General features: G+C 37.2%; 2 protein-coding genes and 3 non-coding genes across 7 annotated transcripts in view; 3 read left to right on the top strand and 2 right to left on the bottom strand.

Moving 5' to 3' along the window:
- The window catches only part of LOC131685101 (RING finger protein 17), a 519,412-nt gene that overhangs the window by 57,722 nt on the left and 437,072 nt on the right, over positions 1-24,618 (top strand). The gene's annotated exons all lie outside the window — the stretch shown is intronic.
- Positions 1-24,618, bottom strand: part of LOC131685118 (uncharacterized) — a 210,792-nt gene that overhangs the window by 56,485 nt on the left and 129,689 nt on the right. The window contains exon 1 of one of the 2 annotated variants that reach the window (XM_058968589.1): positions 20,571-20,604. The exons of the other annotated variant lie outside the window; for it this stretch is intronic. The gene's annotated coding sequence lies outside the window, so the exon portion shown is untranslated. Of the gene's footprint in view, positions 1-20,570; positions 20,605-24,618 lie in introns of those variants that run through there. 2 annotated transcript variants of the gene reach the window in all.
- On the bottom strand, positions 1,013-1,084 carry Trnat-cgu (transfer RNA threonine (anticodon CGU)). The gene has a single exon. It is a non-coding gene; the product is annotated as a tRNA-Thr (tRNA).
- Positions 13,573-13,644, top strand: Trnap-agg (transfer RNA proline (anticodon AGG)). The gene has a single exon. It is a non-coding gene; the product is annotated as a tRNA-Pro (tRNA).
- Positions 15,123-15,195, top strand: Trnat-ugu (transfer RNA threonine (anticodon UGU)). Its single transcript has one exon. It is a non-coding gene; the product is annotated as a tRNA-Thr (tRNA).

The following is a 24,618-nucleotide window of genomic DNA, read 5'->3' as shown; positions in this document are numbered from 1 at the left end:
GTAGCATAACCTGTTTTTGGAGACATTCCCTTTCCAGCAGTGAAAATTGCCTGCCAAATCAGGTATTTTGATGCAAAGTTTTGACAATTTCTTCAAACACCGATCTTTTTAGCAATTTGAAATGTTTGGAACTTCTGGCGAAATTACCTTCAATATTTCCCGCTTTCCTACCTGATCCGTGCTGATGGCTCAAAACCAAACCAATCTTAGAACCGTTTTAGTACTAAATCGACAATTGAATTACACATTTTGCGTACCTACACCACAATTTGCATCGTTCCCTAAGAGACCATTTATAAATTACGTAACACTTCTAGCAAGTAGGGGTTGCAAAAATGCAACACATGGAGGAGGGAGAGTAAGCTAGAAGGTTCCGTAAGATGCTTTTGCTGAAGAAAATATATTTTTTAAAGAATTGTTACGTAACTAGAGTATGGGGGATAAAGAAATTCGTGACAAATTGTTACATAGGGGAGTAAATTTTGGGCAATTTTTCCGTTACGCAATTTATGATCGTCCCTAAGAACCACATTCAGAAAAAATGGCCTGGTACCTGTGTAATTCTCATGTTTGAACGCAACGAAAACTCAAATGGTGCCCTAATTATCGCCCTATCATTTTAACCTATGATGGCAGACACTTCCATAAACAATGGCTTTAAATAGGTAGGGCGATAAAAAAACAGGCTCATTACCCTATTTGCTTTGTTCTTAAGAATCAGTATACCAAAAATGGCGTGAAATGACGAAATACTTGTGTTTGGGCGGAAGCAAAACTGGAATTGAATAGCCCAATTTTCAATTCTTCCATTTGAGCCAAACGCTAACTTTAATCATAAATCGGGTTCAAATTCTAGTATTAACATAGGATCATTACCCTATAAACACTTGTCATATCTACCTTTTATTCAATCATCTTCTCGCGCTGATCAATTTTTTCGACGCGAATCGAAGCTCGTTTGAAACCCACCTCGCATCTAGCTCAAAGGTCCAGTAAAAAACAATCCCAACACTGCCTCCTGTGAGGATTGAACTCACGACCGCTGGTTTACGAGACCAGCGCTCTACCACTGAGCTAAAGAGGCGCGGACGGGAGAAGGGTGCTCAGAACAGAACGGCTGGAGCGTCACGTTACTCACGTGCATGTGTACATGTGTGTATGTAGCTAGGTAGAAGGTATGTATCCCGTTCGATTCCCTTTTCTCCAGCTCCAGGCAAGTCAGTAGTCGGCTGCGATTTTTCGTAACAACAGAGGTGGCGGTGGTGATGGCGACGCTAAAATTATAACGAATAACGATACCTAGTAATGTGGTGGTGGACGGACGGTAGAAAGATGCACACGCTTGACTCATCCCTCATCCACAGCATAGGCAGCGCGCGCTAGGTAGAGCTATAGAGGCGGTCGCTTCGAGATAGGGCATTTCACCTATTTTGATTCTGTTAATTTGTTAATTATTTTCTCGGTCAACAATCAATGGAATGCGTTAATTAAATTGCAGCTTTGATGCGTTTATAAATGTTTTACAATAGCAAAATGGGCGTGATTTTTTTCCGAAGCATTAATGTTTCAGCAGAAAGAACATTCATAATCGAACCCTATGTTTCGAGTAAATACTTCTGAACAGAGATGGCGAACACTATAAATCCAATTAATTCAAGGTTAGAATAGATTTAATGGGAAAATGGGCCAAACACCCTATTTGTTTTCGATATTTTTCGTTTCGTCTGCCTGGTCTTGGAAGAATCTAATTTTATCCTCTGTGTTATCTTGATTTTTAATGGGAGTGGGTGAAAAGAAATTTTAACCTCTAGAGGTCGCCTAGCGGTGCTGGTACTTTATTATATTGAATCTATTTTCGCAAAAATTTTCTTTTTGAAACTGTTGGTATGTTTAAAGTATTTGGCACTAAGCACTAAGTGATAATATAATTATTTTTAACCGGATTCACAGAAAAATTAAACAATCGTGGCGAATATATCACGAGGATTAATTAACTGTTTAGCACTGTCATTCGTGGCAACTGAAACCATTCATCAGTGACAACCAGCAATAAATGCATTTTATGCAGTCCGATTATTACAACGGAAATATGGTTCAGGTTTGCATTTGTTGTTTATAGCATTTTTACTTTCTCGCAACAAAACCGAGTTTCCGAGCAGTTTTCACATTCATCCAACCCCCCGCCACATACACACACACACGCTCTGTCTAAACAATCTGATAGTTATCTACACTATATTAAAAACTAGTAATTATTCAAAGCTAGTTTTTTTCGCTTGAAGCTTTTCAAAACAAATTCAAAGTAGTGTACCGCATACAGGAACGAACACACATAAAAAAAACGAGAGTGGTCGACTAATAAAACAAAAACCAGCAGCAATAATTCTCATGGTTCCGGTTTTAGCTAACTAAACAGAAACACAACAACAATGGCGGCATGCCGCCCGCCAGAAGGTTAAAAAATGCACTAAAACTCGTTTCCCATACATTCAATTTTTCGCCGGTTTGCATTTGCACACGTAAAATCATTGCACACAGAAATTATTTAAAAATGTCATGTAAACTCGTGTCAGTAGAAATAATTTAATTATATGATTTATACACCTGCTCTAATGGTGTCCGACGATTTTTGTTTTTGCCCCGTTCAGGTTGTCCCCCTTCCCCCACCGCATGCATGGCTTGATTCGTTCCGGATTTTCGGATAACATCCGTATTCCACCCTGTCGGTTGTGGTGACTTTTTTTCTTGCTCCAATTTGTTGTCGCTTATTGCCGTTATGGTTTTATCCGGGATTGTTTTAAATTTTACATTTCGATCAATTTTTTTTTTGTTGGATTTCCCCTGTTTTTCTCATTCGAAGCAACGTTTCTGAACTCTTCATTCTAATAGCTACCAAAGCCATGAGTCATGACAATCGAGGCATAAAATTAGGGTCCGCCCTGCCGTGGATTTCAGGTAAAAAGCAAGCTAATTAATATCACACGAAAACGAGGGCCATCGGGTTAATTGGAAGGATATTAATTTTCAAACACTATTTTGCAAACACATCTCTTAAAAGAAAACCCTAGAATTCATAGGGTGGCCACTAGAGTGGCTCGAAAATTACATTTTTCAGCACAGCACTTTTTGAGTTCCCTTTGTGGTCCCAAACGCCTGTGTAAAGATTGGGAGCGATCGGTTGCTTCCCGGGTTTGCGCATTGTGTTCAAAGTTTGAAATCAATTATTTTGCATTTACGCTGATAAAGATAGCTATTTCACTCAATATGAAAAACCAGCTATATAAAACGATAATTCAGACCTTGGTTAACAACTTTGTCGAAGACGGTAACTAGCTACGAGTTTTCAAAAAATAGTTATAAAGATTTTAAAACTTATGGTTCAATCCAAATGCAGAAGTTCATTATTTCTTCCAACACTGTCAGCACACCGCGACACCGATACTTAAAACTAAAATAAATGAGAATATATTCTTCACAGAGACTTGGTACCTTTGAATGAAATGCTCAGAATGAATTGCTGAACAACATAGACGTAGTAAGAACTTGAAAACAAGACGTGGTGTGGTTTGTGTACTCCCCGGTTCCCTGTTTAGATAGTTTAGTATAACATAAGGAGCACATCTTTAACGCAGGTTTACACCGCCGAATTAAATTAATTCTTACGTATTTACGTATTACGTATACGTATCTTACGTATTAATCTTACGTATTTGAGTGCTACTATTTAAGGGCTCTACTGTCATCTCCTTTAAAATGGTACAGCGGTTTATAAGTTTTACATACATAGGGTTTTAACTATTTCTTAGCCGTTCAGAGTCAAAATTTAAAAAAATGCATATCCTTAGATCCCTTGAAGTCTCGGAACTGTTTCTATTGACGTTTTCGTTTGAGAATCCAGGAACGAAACCAGGATATTTATTTCAAACAAGCATTTTTTAATGAAATTGAGTTAGGTTCACGCAAAACAGAGGTGATGTTGTCGAACCAGAAATATACTTCTGGTTAGAACCCAACGCGATTTCCAGACCTGAGTTAGTTTTTGCCCCAAGCAAAAACAATACATAAATTTGTAGGTGTTAATTCTAAATATTGTAAATTGTTATTTCCCACAACAAAGATTGTAGTATGATTCATAGTTGGGTCTATCAAAATATTAAGAAAGTTCAGTCGTTGATATTTTCAAGGGCGTAATGATTCTTTGTCTAATACAAAACAATCTAAAAAGGGACTTGGGAGTACAGCCCCTCCCCTCTTCTTTTCATTTTCTGACTACGTCTATGATATTCAGAAATTCATTCTGAACATTTCATTCAAAGGTACCAAGTCTCTGCGATGAATATATTCTCATTTATTTAAGTTTTTAATGTCGATGTCGGTGGTGCACCGGCAGTGTTGGAAAAAGTAATCAATTTCTGCTTTTGGATTTTACCATAAGTTTTAAAATCATTATAACTATTTTTTGAAACCTCGTAGCTAGTTACGGTCTTTGACAAAGTTGTTAACCAAGGTTTGAATATTATCGTTTTATAAAGCTGGTTTTTCATATTGAGTAAAATAGCGATCTTTGGTAGGGTAAATGCAAAATAATTGATTTCCCCATATAAAATCCCATGCAAACTTTGAACACAATGCGCAAACCCGGGACGCAACCAATCGCTACCAAATTTTGCACAGGCATTTAGGACCACAAAAGGAACTCAAAAAGTGCTGTGCCCGCTAGTTTAAATCATTTTGAAGTTTTCCCATACAACCACGAGCCACTCTAGTGGCCACCTCTCCGTGTTTGGTCCGGAGACTCCGGTTTTTAAGAGTGGTTGAGACGATGGATACTTTTCACTTTTGCCTTGACTACGACTTTTGTTGCAATGTAGGGACCCTTTTTTTGAGCATTAGTAATTTTTATTATACCGAAAGGAATTACACAATGCTTATACTAATCAGTCGGAAGAATGTGCACCAATTTTGTAATAAATTACGAAGTATGTATGACTTCTATAAACAACACAAGAATTGAATCTCAGAAAATTGTTTCGGAAGCGGTGCACAGTGGTTTTTTGCCAAAAAGGGCACGGTAAATTATTTACGCGAAAACTCAGAAAAGTTGGATTTGAATGTTTCTTGTTCCATTCGTCAGTAACTGCCACCAAGTTGCTACTATTTAGACTATATATCCAAACTAACAACACTGCTTGGCCAACCGAGACCAAGATTACCATATTCACAAATTTTTCTGTAATATCACAAATATTTTCACAATTTTTGATCACAGATTCTTTTTAACAGATTACAGATTTTTGGCATTTTGATAAAAATGTCACAGATTTTCACCGATTTTTGGAAGTATTGTGATTTTTCATAGATTTTTTGGAAATTTATCACAGATTTTCACAGATTTTTTTTCCTGTTTTGGTCATCACAGATGGTAAAAAGATTTTTTGGCCGAAACACAGATTTCAATGTGGCATCCCTGACCGAGACATCACTCGGTACCAACCAGTTGCTTTAGGCGTTCACATATGTAGTTTGAACTGTCTGGATTACGGCGTCATCATAAAACTTCAAACCTATTACAGGATAGATCGATAAACTTTGATTTCGATTAGCATATCATACTGAGAGTTAAAGAACAAACGTAGTCCATATGATAGCAAGTTGATGTCAATTACTGAGGAGTGGAACACAAAACATTCACATCCAACTTTTTTGAGTTAGGCGTTGTGCCCTCAATGCGCAAATTGGTTCCTCTTTTTTCTCTTTTGGGAAAAATATATTTTGCAGCAAACAATTTACCCATCACTTGTTCTTCATTCAGTGCACAAACACGTTGCCTCTACCTGCCGTTTGAAATAGTGATGAGTGTCGATACACAGTAAAAGCAAGCCCAACTGTGGACTAACTGTGTTGCTATTACTTGGGTGCGTTTCGACTTCGTCTCATCAGAAACCGAACGCCTGGTCAAACGTGATGTCCCGTCCAAACAGAAATTATGTTTATGCCGATAAGACACAGTGAAGTTTCACATAGGCCTGCTAGCCAAGACAAGTTTCGGTTTCACTGTGTCTTATCGGCATAAACAGAACTTCTGTTTGGACGGGACATCACGTTTGACCAGGCGTTCGATTGAAACACAAAGTGTGTTTTAGTTTTAGGGATTTGCGTCAAGCCGGCGCTAATCTATTCCGACAAAAAATTAGTGTCGGTTTCTGATGAGGCGAAGTCGAAATGCACCCAAGTAATAAGTAACGATTTGTGCCCTTCAAGTGCAAAGACTGGTTTTATTTTTGTCCTAGTGAGAAATTTTGGTGTTTACCCAATTTTTCTCCTTAGGGTGAAATATAGCATAGTGTGTTGCTATTGATTGTTCAAACAGACTTGTTATACCAGCTATTCGGGAAGTGAAACAATTATTAATAGTGCAGATGTAGCTCAATCTGGCTGAAGTTAACACCCTTCAAACTCATCATATTTCACATAAAGTGCTAATTAAGTTCAAGGACATTACCCAAGCGGAGTCATTCGTTTTTCGAAACAATAAGCAGCACATCAAAATCAGCATCCCCATAAATATTGACAATGAATCTATAGAAGTTGGCTTACATGACTTTTCCCCGTGCACTCCTGTTATCGTGATGTCAAGATACGCGGAGGAGTGGATTCCGTCACAGCTGATGCTTGGAGGAACTTCTTCACGGGTATTTCAAATGGTGCTCGTGTGATCAGAATGCGTCCGATAAAATCAATACCTTCATACGTGACCATTAGATGCAGATAGGGTAACCGTACTTCCTGTTTTCCCAGGACATGTCCTGATTTTTTACTGACTGTCCTGGTGTCCTGGGAAGTCGACAAAACGCTTGATTTGCCCTGGTTTTTCTTCTATGGGCGTCTTTATTGAGTCTTCTCTTTATTCATACTGGTCCAGATCGCTCAAATGTATTTTTTAATCTCTCAATAGTGTCTCGTTATTTCTCTTCACAACTTCCTTTTCTTATATGGAGATTTAAAAGGGAAAGAACGAGATGTTCGTATGTACGTAGCATATAAATGAACTGTAGTCCGTTTTGCTAGAGAGTTTGCTAGATCAGTGATTCTCAACCTGGGGTCCACGGACCCTTAGGAGGCCGTGAGGTAGTTTCTGGTGGTCCGCGTAGAAAAATATATTTTCCGAGCGAATATTGAAATTTCAAGACTCGTTTCCTGATAATAACATATTGGTAGCATACAAAATCGATGTTTATCCATGGGGTCCATAGTAACCCAGGGTGATTTCTAAGGGGTCCGTGGTACGAAAAAGGTTGCGAACCGCTGTGCTACATAATTTGGCACGCTGAACAGCGACTAACTTGCCGAGTCTAGTATTCTACATAACAGGGAGTATGGAATGTGGCTGATATTTTTTACACCGTTTTTCATATGGTCGGTGTTAAGTCAGACCGGACTTAGTGACAATATATTGATTTCGAGAAAAACGAGTTTAAAGATTGAATCGCTGCATCCTTTACGTTATAATTGGAAATAAATTTTTGTCATAATTTCTGTTTATTGTTACATATTTCAAATCTGGCAAGAGTATATTGAACTTAAAGAAATTACTTATCCAGTGCTATCATCATCTCATTTTTTGATATTTTGCGACTTGGTCCGGTCTGACTTAACACCGACCATATAACAATCAATGAAATGGTGAAATTTGGAATCAACGCAGACCTTTCGATCCTAGCTCTCAGATCTAGAGATGATAGTTGTCGTTGGAGATTTTTACATCAAGGATGGCACAGGGAAACTACTTGGGACCGTTGGTGTTTCTGCTTTACTTCAATGACGTGTATTTTGTGCTAAAAATCATCGTCGGTCCTGCGCAGACGGTCTCAAAACATTTTGTCTCATCAACTCAATTCAGGATTGCCGATTGCTTCAACCACAGCATGGAACCTAGCAAGAAGTGCGTGTGTAAATCCGAAAAAGTGGTCGGTGATCGAATTCTCACGAAAGACTTTCTGGAAAGCTCTGCCTGCCACACTCCCAGAACTTTTTTTGAGCCGAAAAATTTGGAAAGAAGGCACAATCGATTAAGAGGTAAAGAGGACTGTCCTGGGTTTTACTCGCCTGATCCCGAGCAGAAGAAAATAACTGCGGAATACTAAATTTAGGTATCAATACCAACGACTGTTTACCACAATATGGTATTAATGAGCTCTACATAAGAGGTAAAATACCAAAAAAAAAAATAACACAGATATGTTCTACAAATAACTATTTGATAATAAAACGAGTTATTATAATACCTGAATAATAATAAAACATTTTTCAACCTTCCAGTAACAAAATTCACACTATGGAGGTATTCAATAAGGTCTTGATTTGGTATTTGAGAAAATCACTGGAATACATAAATAATACTAAAATAAAGTATTATGCCTCATTGAGGTATTAAGCAGGTATTGAAAAATGTTTCTTCAATACCTGCTTAATACCTCAATGTGGTATAATAATCAATTAATACCAAGTTTTAGTATGAATACCAAAAAATAGTATGCTCGGGTTATTGCCCAGTTATTTTCTTATAAATGCAGATCAACCGAAAATGGGACTTTTAATCAGAGAACGCTGGGCACGCACCCAGAAAAAATTCCTACGTGCCAATTCTGTAATGAAACACTACACCACGCAAAACCTTGAGCAGAAGGAGCTTAGGGTTGTTCACCGACTACAATCAAAAATTGCACTCAATCATCTTATGTTAAACCACAAACGGCTGCAAACTACTAATATCTACGGATCTGACAGGAACGGATATTAGACCTTGATGTTTACGAAAGCAGTATCAGAAAGAAGATCCCAACACACAGCAGTAAACTGCGTCAATAAAACCAAACGACGGTAGTGAGATGTACTTTTCTTTCCTTCATTTATTTTTCAATTTGTCCCTTCAATATATATTCTTGTTACGACAAGCAGTAGTTGAATCAGATTGGGAGCGGCTAAACTTCTTTCAGCAGCTATTTTCACACGGTATTGTGTAGGTCAGCTAAAGCTGGAAACATTTATTTATTTCATATCGTTTCTGTTGATTTTACATGTATTTACTTACAACTTTTTAGTGCTCGATATAATTCTGATTCCTAACTCGGTAACTTCATTTGTCATCGGCAAAACCGGATCGTATATAGGATTGTAGCAATTATAATAATTTTCAAAATAAACTTTAGGAATAGTCTGTAGCGGTTGATTTCAACATGTGTTCCGTACCTAGTCTTCTATCCTTCTCCCGTTTATTGTTCTTGAATCAGTCAAATAGCAATCTATACCCATTGTAGCCCCTACCAAGCATAGACGGGCTAATTCTGTCGCAACAATTCTCATTGTCTCTAGTGAAATCACACTTAATTTTTTCAAAAAATGTCCAATACTCTTTTATAAAAGTTGTGTATTTTGCCAATTGGAAGAACTATCGAACACATCAAACTCATACGAATGATATTTGAGCATGAGCTTGAGCTTGTGCGACCACTTCTGATGGCTACTCCGCACCTCCCAGTAGGAAAGGGAAGAAATGTTAGTCCGACACTTGCTTTTACTAGAGGCCGCATATACTATACGGCGCAGTGTCACGGGAGGGGGACGATTGTTAGTAAAGATAGGGATTCTAAGTTGTGCTGGGGCTCGCGCGATTCAATACTTTAGGAGTCTCTGAGCATCCGGTCGCCAGTAGGTGCTTCAAATACGTTTTAGGAATGTCCAAATGGCGAATAACGAGACAATGTTTAAAATTATACTTAATTCAAAAATCATTTTAACAAAAGACATAACTAGCAAAAGGAAAAGCAACAAAAAAATTCAAATAGAAAAAATATGAGTTGAAAACAAACTGGGACTACAACTGAAAAATAACGAATATTTTCGGACAAGGACATGAAAAAATTTAAAGCGAGCAAAATTAGCTGAACTGAAAACGTCACTTTATTATTATCCCAACTACTAGAAAGAGAAGTAAGTAGGTTTATCACGAATAGATAAGAAGAATGACAAGAATTAATTTACTAATTTAGCACAAGAAGTCTAAACCATGCAGAAGATGAAGTATAGAGGGTCCTGTTTTGGTTTCCCATAAAAATGAAGCTATCATATGCTCTTGATGAAATATGATTTATATGGCGATAGCATAGTGCTTGTACTACTAAAAAGTATACAAAATTTCTTAACACAATGAGAAAAAATATGTAATAAACATGATTTCATGAACTAAAATCAAATCAAAGAAGACAATAAAACATTTGTTCTTCGTGCTGGTAACTGGTTTTAGATCCTCGCAAATCGTCAATTCTCAAAGGTCATACATGATTGAAGTCATTCCTCTCAGGCAAGACCATGCGTTTTCCCCTTGCAAATAAACTAGTTCCCTAGTTGGATTAATTCCCTAATTGGTCACTAAACAAACATAGAAACTAATTTTCTCAGTCCAAAGAAATGTCAATTCGATTGGCCATCACCGAAGGAGACGTGAACCCTTACAATGCCATCAAATTAACGAACACCTTAAATTACATACGACAAAATATGTGCAATTTTGAAAATAATAAAATGAAGACTACTGCTTATTTTAAATAAAATAACGGAAAAAATAGTTGCGTAACAAAAGTGGCTCATTTTCAAATCAGAGGCGACGCGTGGTTTCACCGTCAACCTGTTCAATATATCACAAAGGCCCACAAAACGTCACAGTCATCTTTATTTTGACTCCATGAGACGTTTTTAGATCAGCTGATTATTTCTTGTTTATCTCTTCTGATGTTACTCGGGTTGACGGGATTCTCTGTTCGAAAGAGCTGAGTAAAACAAATTTGTTGCCAAAGCCCACCGGTAAATTATCAAACAAACGTCTTGTAGAATGCTTAAAAGAATGAAAAATATATAACATACCCGAGGCGCGAGCAATTTAAAAGATATCTGAACTAAAATTTAAGAAAAACAATCATGTATAAAAGTATCATCGAATAGAGTTAAAATAATCGAAGCTCTTTTTGAACGGCTGAAAATGCTTATATTGTGCCAGGGCCTACTTTGATACGTTTGAATATTGAATATGATCAATTTTCACTCAATGAATTCGAATATTTGTAAATCTGTCATTGCATTTTTATGAATCATGGCATGATATGACTTAGCTTGAAATGTAGAATCTTATGTTCTACACACCAAGAAATAATCGTCGTTCTGTATAAGAATGATTGAAATATTTGTCATCCGGCTTAAAGTCATCCCTCAATTCTTTCAAATGGGATAGAAATTTTAATGTTCCTCATGCAATTCGTTGAATCCAGAAAACAATATTTTTCTCGTAAAATATCGTTGGCATGATACATCCAACATTAACCCGTTCATTATTACAATAGAACGCGAAATCATTCGAACAACCCTTGATTTGGATTTATGTCCATTTTTCACTCTCAGTAGACAAGTTTTCAACATGTAAATGCAAAGAGCAAACAATTTCTTTGAAGTAAAAGTAGACGGTTCATTATTATCGTTGAACCAACGAAATACATCCACGCCTAAAACCAATATGCCCCAAGTGCACCAACATTTGTTTATGCTACCAAAGAAAACATGCGTTCGACCGACTGTGTAATGAACGTACGGCGACACGCGCTTAAACATTATAAGCCACTCTCGTTTGCACACAACTCTTACGCCCATATGGACATCGCACCAATGAACGCTGGTCCAATATTTGACTTGAACCGGTGCAAAATGAAATAGAAAAAGCTGTCGCACATGACACTCACGCTACTGTTCCAGCCGTCGCACAGTGATCACCTTCCATACAAAAGTCGGACAAAACCTCAAAAGTGGCCAAAATTTGATGAAAACTTCACATTATGATAATTTTGTGACGCTGAATTCATATTTGATGTTTATTTTTTGTTTTTTAAATCCTCAAAATTTTGGCACTTAGGGTGTTTCGAAAATTCAACATTTACGAATATAAAGTGCACTATTTCCGAAAATTCATTTTCAAAAAAATAGGTTCGGTGAATTTTTTAGCAGAATACACATTTTTTCAATTGTTGATAATGAAAGGACACATCTATAAATTATATTGCGAACCCTGGGTAGTCAAAGGCTACCATGCGTCGTCTTCAGACGTATCATGAAAAATCACCTTTTTTCATACCTCGGGGCAGAAAGGAGCAAAACAAGATATTCATTTTCGGAAAGTACACTAATTTTCAAGTATAATGAACAACAAGCGATCTTTCCGAACCGTTTCAAAAAAAAGTACAGCCACTTTATATAACATTATAACTTTAAACTATTGCTCAATTTATTATTTGTTTTTCATGTCTAAGCGAGAAGAAAAGCGTGTATCGACTAAATCGAATGGCAGCTATAAGTCCAGCGAATAACCTTTCAAATGAAATCAGTTTGACCCCAATCGGAATCTTAATTAAAAAGATATATTCATTTGAATAACTTAGGTTTGAAAATAGTTTTCCTCAGAATTCATCATCTATTTCACCTTTGAAGTTCTGTAAAAAATTGAACTCTCGTCTTCGGGACTTAATATTTTGAGAAACCTCTATTCAACCTACTAAGAAACAGAGAAAATGTTAATTCACGAAAAATCTATAATGAAATTTTGAAATATCACTGTTGATGAATCTCCTAATAAAAATAGGTGATGAGAGACGCGCACGAGAATAGCTGACCACCGCTCATAAACATGATATTTGAAAAGATATTTCTAGAATCATTTTTGGAGGTCATCAAGATGTAACTTCTATAGCATTTAAAGAAGAAGAGAATTGGTGTATTCAGCAAAGATTTTCGCGAGAGCAATCTTCACAACTGTGCCGAAGACTTCACAGCTCATGTCATTTACCCGGAAAAAATAAGCGAAAAATCTCACTTTTAGGAGGATTGATCACTAAAAACATAGCACTAATAGATGAACCCTTTTTATAAAAAGTATTTCGTTGGCACTCTCGACGTAAATTCAGTCTATCTATAGAAGCACTATTAGAGCACAATTAGTATTATTTTTTTTACATAAGTTGTCTGATTGCTTCAAAAATATACGAAATAAGTCAATGTTGAAATATAGAAAGTTGTCCAGTACGAATCGTTTGACGAAACTTACCGAAGTTATCAGGATGATATTTAAAAAATTATATTAAATAATTCGCCATTAACCCTGCAAAAGGTAGCCTAAAATTGTTATTTCAAGAAGCATCGCCCCTAAGAGCCTCCTAATTCGTTTTATCATTTCAGTTTATTCTTTAAAACTCCAGAATTGCAACCAGCCGGACCCCTTTCCCTTTGAGGGTTAATCGGTCATTCACAAACAACAAGCAATAACGTTGAAGGTATTAAAGATAAAGTCTTCAGCGAAGTTATTGGCAAAAGTATGTTATTTAGTTTCATCAAAAAATTAAATTTCATGCTAAATTCACGTTCTGGACCACTGCGCTCTATGCGGTCTATTTACTGAATGGCTAAAAGACTAAATTTGAAAAAATTAAGAAAATACCAGTACAACCAGTGCCTATTGGTGAAAGACTAACCTCGACGGGCTCGTTGGTCTAGGGGTATGATTTTCGCTTAGGGTGCGAGAGGTCCCGGGTTCAAATCCCGGACGAGCCCCACGATTATTTTTGGCGGCGATAGAAATAATTTGATAGCATCTGCAGGCAAAAAAAGTTTTCATTTGTTTGTGTGTGGTAGATTCTATCTCTTTCTATAGTGGATGCGCTACTATACAAATTTGGTAAGCTCATTCCAAAATAAATCCCATCACTGTCGCATGCAGCATTGGTCTATTTAAAACTAGGATAAACTACGCCTCGCGCTCGCCTCAAAAATCAGTACTACTACATGAATATTGGACCATTAGTCATGACTTGTGGAACTTTCATGTTACCCCTAAATATACCCACAATCAGATCATGAATACAAAGAAGGTCCCCTTCTAGCCATTAGCTGCTCCACTGTCACCGCCAGCACCAGATGGTTAAAAATCGTGCTCTTCGCAACGATCCAACAAACCATAGTGCTTCCGCAAATGGTTTGAAAAGTGTTGCAATAACCATAAAACGATAACCATTATGGTTATTTTTTATGTCGAACCAAAGTCGCAAAACAGTAGTGCCCCCCGTACGCCAACTTCTGGTTCAAAAATCCCCTACCCAGCCGAGATACCCATTATCCGTCTGTATGGCGAATGAAAGAGATAGATAACGAACGAACACGACCAGCGCGAGAACAATTTAATTAATTCTACCCGGACAAGCAGACCCCCAGCATCAAAATGCTGGGCGCGCGGTGTCGCGCACACATCAGCCGCCCTCGTGTGGGTCCAGAATTTGCATTGTATCTACTGCACCAGTAGTAATGCATATTCATTCGGCGGTGGCGGTACCGCGGAAACCCCTTGTAAAAAATGGTGGTGTAAGCCGCCTACTACAATCTGTTTTCAATAGGAGGTCACCTCTCTCGTGTGGCAGACCGAGTTGCAAAAAGATCGAAGGCTGCTGCTACAGCAGCGCGGGTCACATTACACTTGAGAACCTATATGCCTCTATATGTACGTACTTGCATGAGCCACTCAGAAGGGAAGGGATTCTGCTAGGATGCCTAATATAGAGCCTCACACAGATGTGAAGCAGTTATGAAAAGAGGTAGGTACGCGTGTGACTTGAGGGGCACGAAGTGTGAGTTTTGAATCTTTCAGGCACACAATTATTTGCAAACTGAAAGGCAACCTAGATAGAACTGGAACGGGTTAGGAGCGAAAACGGGGGCTCTCTCTGCGTGAACCAATTACAAAACCTTCAGGCTGACTAACTGACTGCATTAGTGAGTGGAAAAAATGTGGAATTAAGTCGAATGTGGAGTACCACACCACCAGGTGCTCTAATTGCCGTTCTGCTTACTAGGCTGAGGTGGTTCAGTTAAGGTATAATTTCTAACATCCTTCCCCCACGCTAAAATGCTCCAGATACCTACCTAGTTCCAATGATGAAGCAATCTCAATCGGCTGGAATTTGCGGTCTTATTCGCAAATTCGTAGGTACAGCTTTAGCTAATGACGCGACCTGCACCGGTGAGCTTTTTGCTTATCCGCCTCTTTAGCTCAGATGGCAGAGCGCTGGTCTTGTAAACCAGCGGTCGTGAGTTCGATTCTCACAGGAGGCAGTTATTTTTGCTGGCTTTAAAAAAGAAATCTAGACTACACTTAACAGTTAATTTCAATGAAGCGCAAACTATGATTGCTTCTTTTTGAAACAGATCTACGTCTTTGTCTTTGAAATGACGGTGCACTTTTCAAATTCAACAAAAATATATTTTACGAAAAGTGGTGGTTAGGTTTTAAACGCTTATACACATACATAATACACAAAAAAAAATGTTTTTAGATGAAGCAAAGATTTTTTTAAATTTGATTAATGTAATTTGCGCACTCAAAATTTCAATTTTTCTCAAATACAGAAGATTGCGCATCCCAAACCCGGGACGACAAATCTAGACCCCGCGCGTTATGAATACTTTTGATGTTTCCCTTACACCTTTTGTTTAACCAGTTATACTATAATCACACTGGACCAAACAATAATTAGCATTAACAAAACCGTTAACAAACTTTTTCTTTACCAATCTGCTTCCGGCTACCGATGACAATAGTCACGATAAGCATTCAAAGCAAACAGATAAAACTTTGCACAATCACAGCTATCCTGCTTGTTTATAATTTGTACGCATGTCGTATCGTCTAACGATTGATTGAGATCCAATTAGCTTAATCAATTTTAATCTAACATTATCTGCCACAGTTCGTTTCGTTTCACTCAATCGTACGCTGTCTTGAACACCATAGTCAAATGATCAGTTCGTAAGGTGTATTTTCCGAAAGTTGTCTTCATCTCCAAGCTCATTATATCGTTTGCCGTTCTGGCATGTGGCCGCTGCAGACAGTCGGCTCCTAGCTCAGTTTTTCTCGTCTGCTGCTTTTTGGCACTCAACCAACTATACAACCGATTTCCTCGCTTGTTACCCAATACTTTTGTGCTACCATGCCGCATTCAGGTCTAATTGACCGTTCTTTAAATCGTCGGCCGCTGAGCTTCTGGGCGTATTCCTCGGCAACACACCCATGGAAGCTATTATGTTAGACAGTCTTGCGCGAATGGTTCTTTTCACCAGATCAGTAGTCAGAGTCGAAGCTCGAATCCTCGCACGGCTCTGACATCAATAACATCGCAGAAATGTTAACACTATTAAACCATATGCTTCCAAATATTCTCTCTACGGCGACATGGATCAATCTTAGGCCGTCATCGTTGGTAGTTGAGTGGATGTTCTCCTTTCGAATAACTGGACAAAAGATTTCGATCTGTGCATTTGCATCCTCGGTGATGGATTTTACGTCATGTTTTATACACTTTCCTAGCTCTAGCTCATAGAATTGATTTTTTACATAGGCGTTGATTATACTATAGTTGAAGAACACGCCTTCTTCTGTTATCACTTACATGCCGCCACTTGCAGCTACTTACCGACAGACACTACAAAGCCTTGTAAATAGCTTCTCCTTGCCACTGTAGTAGATGTGGTATTTGAATGAGTTGCCTCTAGTCGAGTTTATGGCGTAGAATTCTCGATCATCGTTATACTGGTAAGAGCTACAATCGCATACTATCTTCTTTTGTAGCTCTCGAGTACGTAGGGTGGTGGTTCCACCAAGATGCTATTTCATCTCAAGTTAAACATTGCCGTATCATTTTCCGTTTGTTTCATCATGTATACATTTATCAGAATTCTTGGTTAAAGATTCGTCATGTCGCTCATGTCCAACCGGTGTCGCTCAAGGAAGTCACTTAGGGCTACTTATCTTTCTCTTCTTCATCAACGATCTCTGCCACCGCATCAAGTCTCTAAAAACTACTCTACGCTGATGAACTGAAAATCTTTTATTCAATTGCCTTAGGACTCGATTCTACTGTACAAGATGACATAACCAGTGTTAAGAAGCATGAATGGCATGCAGATAAATGTAAGGTGATAGATTTTGGTCGCTCGAAAGGTTGCTAGATTTGCCAATGCTGGAATCTCGCTGCACTTTCCTGCAATTTTCGATGTGATATCAGAATAATCCGGTAGACTGATGTTGTTGCAAATTCAACGAAACATCTCTGTTCTACGGTATCCATGCTTCTAAATCTAATTATTAGTTAGCAATTAAAAGTTTTTTTTTAAACTTTAACAGTAGAATAAAGTGTAATCTGTACGGTACCTCCCGAAGACAAATAAACAAAGATCAACCATGAAATAATGTCATCATGTCTCCTTCAGTCGCCTACTCCGGGACATACTCTGTTTCGAGCCGCTCCCAACTTCAAAAATAGAGACCTACAGTTTTCCCGTTTCCCTGCAGCATACCTTTATTGCGATAAGGTTTGTTTGGTGTCTCCTGAAATATCTTGAGTCGAATTGAGCATTATTTCGACAGTTTAATTTACGGCAAACGGATCATCGTCGACACTAAAGACAGCCTAGCACTGGTAAGAAATTCCGAAACGGGACACCGAGTGGTTCTTCTCGGACCAGCGCAACGAGTGCTTATAAATTCGCTTATAAATATGGATGCTGCGAGTCGGCACCACACCGAGTTGGTAGGATATTGGACGAATTTCGCGCCAACTCGAAGAAATATTGGCAGCACGCTCTCAGATTGAGCTCAAATTTTTCATAGAGACGTTTTTCAAGGTGATATAGCTTTTGCAGGGTGTCTGTTTTGAAAATTCAGAATGTCCATATTTTTTAACACCCGACAAATCAAGCAGTCGTACTTCAATTGCGTTACCTTCATAATACACGGCGATCTTGACTTTAACATTGTTACACCCGAGATATTGCCCAAGTAACCATAAGCATTAAGCCATTGCACTATATTGGCTATACATTTGCACTAATGTTGCATTGAAACTCCATTACAGCATTAACAATGCAATAAAGCTCTATATTAGCATCAATAATGCATAACTGCACAGCTGACATATATCATTATCGCTTGCTCTATTTGCGTATATAAAGCTGATATAACGGGTACATGCTTCAAGGATCTTTAAAGCATGTTAGCTTCACAAGTGCATTTAATGCCATTATAGAGCAAAAAAAGCCGATATAATGCTATTGTAATGCTGTGGGTTTATTTGTTATGCAACTCTTCTTGAAGATTATATTCGGCATATTTCATTTCAATCGAACATATGCAATATAGTCCAGGGAGCAAACGCAGCGCACTTACCGTGAAGGACGAGGCAGGGTACCTCAGTTCGAGACTTAGTAAAGGTAATTTTCGTAAAACATTCATATCATGACAGAATGAAAACCCATTAAGGATATTCATTACAATTCATTAGAAGAGAGAAGTCAATCACGGTTTTAAAGAGAACATTATTTATTTTTTTCCTTTTTGCTCATCCTACCGAAAGGAAACATGAGAAATGGTTTTAAAACCGTGGCGGACAACGACAGCCTGCTGAAGCTTTTTAATAGCATTAGTAGTGCCAATATAAGGCTTTTAAATTTGACATTTGTGCGCTGGTGCTATATAATAGCATTAGTACTGCAGAAACGAGCTGTCGATCTCTGCACAGTAATAGCACTATATTTTGCCTTTTCTGGCATAATACCAGCATTATATCAGTATTTAGGGCTTCACAGCTCTAAAAGGCTGCTTTATATGTGGATCTAACGCAGATATTAGGCTACGTTATAATGCTTGCTGGTTACGTGGGTGGTTCATATTGTTACGGAAAGCAAATTGGTCGGCTAACCCTAATAAAAAATATTATACCTGAACTTTAACCTATATAGTTTAACGATTCCACATATTGTTTGGATGATACCCTGAACAGGTCGTTGGGCTCCTTAATCATACGACGTTTATTAGGGAAGCCGTAAGTCTGCAAACCCTGTAACTACGATGTTACGTATATGGTGAAACTGTATAGTGTGAACTTCAGTTTCATCGATGCACCCTTGAGTAACCAAAAATATAAGTCACAAACTAGCTCCGAACAACCTACTATTAACATATTAGAATGTAATAACCGGAAACAAACTTAAAGTGTTAAAATCGGATTGCAAGAGCCGCTTAAAACATCTTTCAGTATAAAAATCGGGAAAAAAAACATATCCGGTTCTTACAAAGTAGTTTACTTCAACCGATTTTTAATCTTTAATCGGATTTTCCTGCTAACGAATTTTAAAATTTTCAATAGAATTTTATATCTTTGTCAACTTTTTCAGGAGACAACTTTTTAAGCGATTCTCATGCCGAAGGATGTCAGTCCGAATTTTACACTTAAAGTTTATATCCGGTTTTTACATTCTAATATATTCAAAGTGGGTTCTACGAACGATGTTCTGTCCTTACGACTTTGAAATTCGGTCATTTAATTTATCTTTCAGTAAGTACAGTACAAGAGTTAAAGTTTTGTATGGGCGGTCCAATTTTGCTACCATGGAAATCCATAACATCCGTACAGCTTAAAAAATCCGCTCGCTAGCATTGGATGTCATCCCGATCGATATAGTCAACACTATCGACACGATAATAGCAGCATTTCTATAGTACAGAAACGAGAATAACGGTACTTGGATTGCTTTAGCACTGTGCACCAGTACCAAACGCGGATTGTAAACTGCATTTTTTTTTTATTTTGAAAAGCTTTTCTGGGGCGATATCTTCGAAGGATGGATGTAGATTGAATCTAATAAGTATTAAATTTACTTACTTTTTTAAAACTAGCAATCTTTTTTGATGAAAATTACACTACTTTTGTTTTTTCAGTGGGACTACCTTAAATTTAATTCCTTTACAATTTCGTATATCATTTATGGCTGCGGCAAATTCGCAATTCTCAATCCCGTCCCGTGAATTGTCTTTTTTTTGACAAATATGTTGTAACAGTTTTGTTTCCACTCTGACAAAACAATGCGTATTTCCCCGGTATATTTAACTCTACATATTTTAGATGCCTTGGTCGATCAAATAAACATCTAACCAGCAAAGAAAGAGTATAGTTTGGTCAATCCAAAAAAAAATTAAAGTTAGCTGTTTTTTTAATTTTCTACAAAGAACGGGGCGCCAGCTAGTACTGGAGTTAGTTGAATGTTCAACTTTGATTATTAATTGAAGAAGAAATCTTAAAATAATTTTAAAAAGTCTCAATTGGCAAATGAATTATTTTAATGAATAATAAAAAATCGGCTTTGGGATGAAATGTAGGTTGTAGCCCCTTTTCGGTCGCCCGCCATGTATTTGATTCCCATAGGCACATAAAGTTGTCAGAGTCTGACGGGTGTCTTGGTTAAACAAGATAAACGATGGGATAGGGTAGGCTAAGCATAGTTCAACTGTCATAGTTTGATTCCGGAAACAATTCTCGTGCAATAGAAACTAGCTTTCTGTATATTATTCACTTTTTCACGCATTTAACATATTCCAGGCAAACAATACTGAACTAATTTCACCATTCCGGACCACTGCACACTCGAACACTCACCCTTGTAGGGACATTGCACTTGCTAATGCGAAAAACAATGTACAATGATTTCTACCGCCCTTCTCACCAGTTCAAACTTAAGAACTAAAATGCAAATGGCGACGATGCCGCGAATTGAATTGTGTTTCCCTCGTGAATAGATTATCGAATTAGGTTGCTTTTTTTTCTCTCTATTCACCCGAGTCCAACCGCAGTGTAGAGCGTAGACACGGCTATTCTTTCCGGAAAATTTCCCCGACTGTTCTTCCTTTGTGTCAATTCCATTACCCGAAGAGTGTGTTATCCTTTCCGTGATGCATTTTTTTTGTCTTGGCTGTGAAAATTTGCCACTTTTTTCGGGTTCACCGCAATCTTTTTCTTCGCTAAGTGAGAGAAAAAATGCTAGCATCTTGTACGCTAATAGGGTTTGTTATCCCGAAGATTTTTTTTAAATATTGACAGGGACAAGAAAATGTGATTATTGAACTAAAATATGCTATTCATTCCTTTTTTCTGATTTGCTTTATTATAGTTTGGTTATTATCTGTCAGTACTGCTTAAAAGAAGAAGGTTTCATGCCTACTGGAGAAGGAACGTGATATTCACTCCTAGGGACGTATTCTCTGCCAGTAAATAAACAGAATATTAAAATAGAGTAAGAGGAACATTTTTTTTGTATTTCTTTCTCTGTGATATATTACTACCATACCATTGCACTGCATTAAAATACTAAAAAAGAATTTTTGTTTGATGCTGCATCTAACTTCCACGTCGCGTCTTTCCAATTTCAATTTCCCACCTGACTCTATTCTATCGAAAAAGAAAAGATCCCTCCATCTTTCAACTATTAAAACCCGTACAATGCTTTTAAAAGTTAATTAACATAAAACTTTATGAATTTCTCGCTTGGAAAGCGTATAACCGTACCAGCACGGAACCCGGAAGGAACAATGAATGGCGCAACGGTTCTCGGGATAGTGTTTTTTTTTGCTCCTTTGACTCCTCTTGTCACACTATTAGCTACGGTCCAGGAAGAAGATGTTTTTTTTCGGGGCCGTTTTAATTTTCATAACTTTCCGCTGATGGCTGCGACGGTACTCGAGCGGTACACGGGATTTGATGGAAATTATGACTAAAAGGTGATTTTCTACGGGGTTGATTCCTATTTTTTGCGGTTCTCAGCAGATTCACGTAAATTAGTCAAGCGAGACTGAGAAGCAAAAACTGTATCGCACAATATGTAATTAATTGCCGGTAAGCGGTTTGGAGTCTTTGTCGTGGCGAAATCGGTGTTTCCATGGCTTGCTTCGAATGGAGCGATAATTTCTTCGAAAATCTTTTCAGGAATTGTTAAGGTAAAAGTTTGACATTTTGATAGGATAATAATGGGACGGCCGGCAGATTCCGCCCTCTCATGTCGTGTTAGGGGTGAATTGACCACAGACGCAACGATTGAGTCTGAGCTTCCGGTTGAAACTCGAACGATCTGACGGCAAAAGTTTTGAGTCAAATTTGTACAGTGTTGTTCCTACTCGTATTTTAAATATGCCTAAAATAGTAGTTGTCTTGATGTAATGTAATATTACGATTTCCAAAATCTTCGTTTATCCAATGTATAGCTGTTTGAGGCTGAGTTTGTTTCCTGATGATTCTTACTGCAATAAATCAAATACCAATTTGGTGAAATTAGAGAATTATTAACTGTCTCTAAATACGTGAACAAAAAACGTTTTTTCTGAATTGTATTAAACTTTGAGAACTATAAAAAAATTACTGCAAGAAAAACTTTAAAATCCCGTAGTTCTGCATATTAAAACCAAAGGACGAAATATACCGGGCATATTAAATCCATTTAAACTTATTTTTTTCGATTTTTGGTATTCGCTATCCTCACGGTTTATAGCAACACTTTACACACGGTGGCAAAATCCCTTCTCTTCGAAAATAATTCCATCTTCATATAAAAAAAACTCTCTGCAAAAGACTTTTGCTGGTTTATGATTAGATCTTATATTTGAGGGTGACTTAGATGATTGCCCAAATTTTTCATGCGAGAATTTCGGTAAACCGGAAGTCGCCATCTAGAATTTTAAAATGACGGCAAACATCGACGTTTGTCATGTTGATTGAGTTGTAGAGAATCTCGCGAAACCGGAAGACGCCATTTGGGATTTGAAAATGGCGCCAAAAATCAATTTTCATGGAAAACCTTGCGGGGAAGGAGCAGATTTATTTATTTCTTGCACCTACTCGTCAAGACCATTCCGAAAATACCCATTATGATTGGGTTACAGCGAATTTCGCTAAGCCGGAAGTCGCCATCTTTGATTTCAAAATGACGTCAAAAATAAATTTCTGGCACCTACTCTTCAATACCATTCCGAAAATACCCATATTGTTGGGGTGTGGGCCATAAGGAGTCTTCCAGACCCGTCTCTTCCATCTTTCTGAAAATCTTCTAAGTCTTTTGAATTCAAAAGGACTTAGAATATTTTTGCAAAAACCGTGTTAATTGCGAAATCCGCGCAAAAAAGCTTCCAAAATTATTCTAAGTCTTTTGCTGAGAGTTTTTTTACGCGGATTTTCGAATCAACGCGGTTTTTACGTGGATTTTCCAATCAACGCGGATTTTTTACGCGGTACGTATCCCCCGCGTAAAAAAACCTGGGTGTACATCGTAAAATCGCCATTTGTTTAAAAATCAGTAAATATTTTCTTCCATTTGAAATATATCATAAAATGTTTCTGGAACTATTTCTTGCTAAATTACCCAATAGCTACCAAATTGAGTGAACACAGTTGAGTTCTGGTCAATTGGTGAGACTATTTCGATCCGAATTTTCTTAGCACTGATATAGCTGCGATATTATTCATATAAAATATGATCATTTTTAAATGAACCATATACGCGAAAAAAGGGATTTGGATTTATTTTTATTTAAGATATGCAATCTAAGTAACTTAAAACATACCTGCGAAAAAAATCGTTAACCATCTTGTTGATTAGTGAATGTAATTAAACATTCCACTATGACGCTTTTTTGAAAATGAAAGAAAATGTAGTTTCCATATCAAGTGACCCACTAATGAATTAAACGTTCCAAAATTAGTCGAACACATGTTATTTGATCCGTAAAAACAAAATAGTCATTTCTGAAGCCCCGTAATAGGAAGTGAATCAATTCGTTTCGATATGGAAAATAAATTCCAAAATTACTATTGAAAAAAAAATCAATATGAAAGACAAAATACTTACTTTTAAGCCACTCTAATAAGTAGTAAAGCTAATTTTTATTTTTAAAACCAAAATAGGTATTCAGGGCACAAACATTTCTTTAAAAAATATTTTGAGCCTTCGCAACAAAATAATTATTTTTGAGCCACCCTAATGTATAATGAAATTCTTTTTACAAATGTTAATATCAGAAACGATTAGGCACACGAAAATAATATACACAGAACGATTTAGAAAAAAATATATTTTTGAGACACCCTAATGAATAGTAAATGCTTATTTTTAAAATGTTTTAATATCAAAAACGAATTCAGCATACCAAAATTACATAAAATCGGACGACAGAGTTTGGACTTTAGTCCACCTTTTGTTCTAAGCCGTACCACTGTGCAGTGTACTTTTAAAATTCAACAACAAAATGTAAAATAATATGTAAAAAAGTGGTTCTATTTTTTCAGACTTTAAAGGGGGAGGTAAGGGTTTTAGCGCGAAAAAACACTTATTTTTGCGAATTTTTTAGAACTTTGCGTGAAGCGAATTGATCAAAACTTTTGTACATTATAGCATATCATTTCAATAACATGCTGTAATTTTTCTATGCGAAAATATCGACGAACAACTCGGTGATGAAGCTTTTTGTAGAACGTCTCTGGAAAAACTTGATTTGCGTTGTTACCTGCCATTGCAAAACTACTTAATCGATTTCTTTCAAACTTTGCATAATAAAAGTTAGAAAAAAAAATCCTAACCTCCACGCTGAGTTTTTTAGATAAATTTTAAATTTTTTACTAATTTTAAATAAAAATTACTATTTTTCACGAAAAATTCCGCGTT

Source organism: Topomyia yanbarensis, chromosome 1, assembly GCF_030247195.1.
Source record: "Topomyia yanbarensis strain Yona2022 chromosome 1, ASM3024719v1, whole genome shotgun sequence".
In the NCBI taxonomy this organism is placed as follows: domain Eukaryota; kingdom Metazoa; phylum Arthropoda; class Insecta; order Diptera; family Culicidae; genus Topomyia; species Topomyia yanbarensis.
The sequence above is the reverse complement of the archived record's forward strand: the minus strand, read 5'-3'. Positions and strand labels throughout refer to the sequence as shown.